Source organism: Lynx rufus, unplaced genomic scaffold (assembly GCF_022079265.1).
Source record: "Lynx rufus isolate CCGP_SWC_20201006 ecotype Redwood Valley unplaced genomic scaffold, mLynRuf1.p SCAF_5, whole genome shotgun sequence".
NCBI classification, from domain to species: Eukaryota; Metazoa; Chordata; class Mammalia; order Carnivora; family Felidae; genus Lynx; species Lynx rufus.
This window is the reverse complement of record NW_025814867.1, coordinates 140,108,422-140,110,565: the sequence shown is the minus strand read 5'-3', so window position 1 is coordinate 140,110,565 and position 2,144 is coordinate 140,108,422. Positions and strand designations below refer to the sequence as shown.

Sequence of the window (2,144 nt, the reverse complement as noted above, 5' to 3'; positions counted from 1 at the left end):
AGTTTGATGTAGTGAAATTTATTTTTTCTATTTTTACTTACGCTTTTTTTTTTTTAAATCTAAGAAACCACTGCCTAACTCAAGGTCAAAATGGTTTACTCTTAAATTTTTTTCTAAGAGTTTTGTAGTTTTCCCACTTTCATTTAGGTTTATAATCCATTGAATTAACTTTGTGTATATGTTGTGAAGAAGTCATATAACTTTTGTGTATGTTGTCTGATATGGGAAATATATCTCAGAAATAAACTCTGTTCTTTTCATGTGGATATCTGGTTGTCCCAGGAATATATATTGAAGATATTGTTCTCTCCCTATTATGTCTTGGTACATTTGTCAAAAATCAATTGACCATAAACGTAAAGGTTCATTTGTGGACTCTCAATTTTTCCATCATTCTATGTTTATCTGTAAGCCAGTGACACATCATCTTAAATACTGTAGCTTTATAGTTAAATTTTGAAAGCAGGAAGCATGCTTCTTCAAACTTTATTCTTCATTTTTTTAAGATTTTTTTTTGTTTTTCTAATTTCTTTGCAATTTTATATGAATTTTACGATCAGCTTGTCCATTTTTTCAAATGCCAACTGGGATTTTGATAGGAATTATATTGCATCTTTTAATCAGTTTGGGGAGTATTACCATCTTGACAATATTAAGTTTTCTGATCCATGAATATAGAATATCTTTCCATTTTTTTAGGTCTTTATTTTCAATGATGTTTTGTAGTTTTCAGTGTACAAGTCTTGCGCTTCCTTTGCTAAATTTATACCTAAATAATTTACTCTTTTTGATGCTGTTGTAAACGGTATTGTTTTCTTAATTTTATTTTCAGAACTTTCAATGCCAGTCTATAGAAATACCATAGATTTTTGTATATTGATCTTGTATCCTGCAACCTTCTTGTACTCTTATTAGTTCTAATACATTTTTAATGGATTCCTTAGAATTTTCTATGTACAAAATCATGTCATCTTCAAATAGAGATAGTTTTGCTTTTTTTTTTTTTTTCCAATACGGATACTTATTTGCTCTTTTTTTAATGGAATGCTTCATGAATTTGTGTCTAATCCTGGTTCAGGGGCCATGCTAATCTTCATTGTATTGTTCCAATTTTAGTATATGTGCTGCTGAAGTGAGCACTTTTATTTCCTTTTCATGCCTAATTGTCCGGATATGACATTCAGTACAATGTTAAATAGACGTGAAAGAGTGGACATCCTTTTCTTTCTTGTTCTTCACTTAAGGGCAAGTATTCAGTCTTTTAGCATCATGTATGATGTTATCTGTGGATGGTTGAGCAAGTTCCCTTCCATTCCTGATTTGTTGAGCGTATTGATGAAGAAACCATGTTGGATTTCATCAAATGCTTTTTCTGCATCTGTTGAGATTATCATGTGTTTTTTTTTGTCATTTATTCTATATATAGTGTATTACATTGATTAATATTCATATATTACACCACCCTTGAATTTCTGGGATAAATTTGGTCCTGGCATACAATCTTTTTATATTGCTGGATTCAGTTTGCTAGTATTTTGTTGAAGATTTTTTACATCTATATTCATAAGGGATTTTGGTCTACAGTTTGTTTTTTTTCCTTGTGATATATTTTTCTGGTTTTGGTATCAGATTATTCTGGCCTCATAACATGAATTAAAAGTGTTCCTGCCTCTCCAATATTTTGGAAGAGTTTGTAAAGAAAATTTTAAATTACTAATTTTATCTCTTTACTTATTATTGGCCTATTCAGATTTTTAATTTTTTTCTTGAGTTAGTTTGGGCAGTTTGTGTCTTTCTAGGAACTTGTACATTTCATCTAAGTTATCTGATTTGTTGGCATACAGTTGTTCATAGCTTTCCTTAAAATCTAACTTATTACTAGAAGGTTGGGAGTAACGTGCCCTCTTTTATTCCTGATTTTAGTAATTTGTGTTTTCTCTCTTTTTTCTTGGTCAGCTTAGCTAAAGGTTTGTTGATTTTGTTTATCTTTTCAACTAACTGACTTTTGGATTCATTTTCTCTGTTGTTTTTTCTGTTCACTATTTCATTGATCTCTGTTCTAATTTCCTCATTTCCCTCCTTTTGCTGCCTTTGGGTTTCGTTTGCTCTTTCTTATTCTAGTTCCTTAAGGCATAATGGTAGCT

The 2,144-nt window shown here is 30.3% G+C and overlaps 1 non-coding gene across 1 annotated transcript; it reads right to left on the bottom strand.

Annotated features, from left to right (window-relative positions):
* Positions 1 to 1,033: 1,033 nt before the first annotated feature.
* LOC124527365 (U6 spliceosomal RNA) lies at positions 1,034 to 1,140 on the bottom strand. Its single transcript, XR_006965829.1, has one exon. It is a non-coding gene; the product is annotated as a U6 spliceosomal RNA (small nuclear RNA).
* Between the last annotated feature and the right edge of the window lie 1,004 nt (positions 1,141 to 2,144).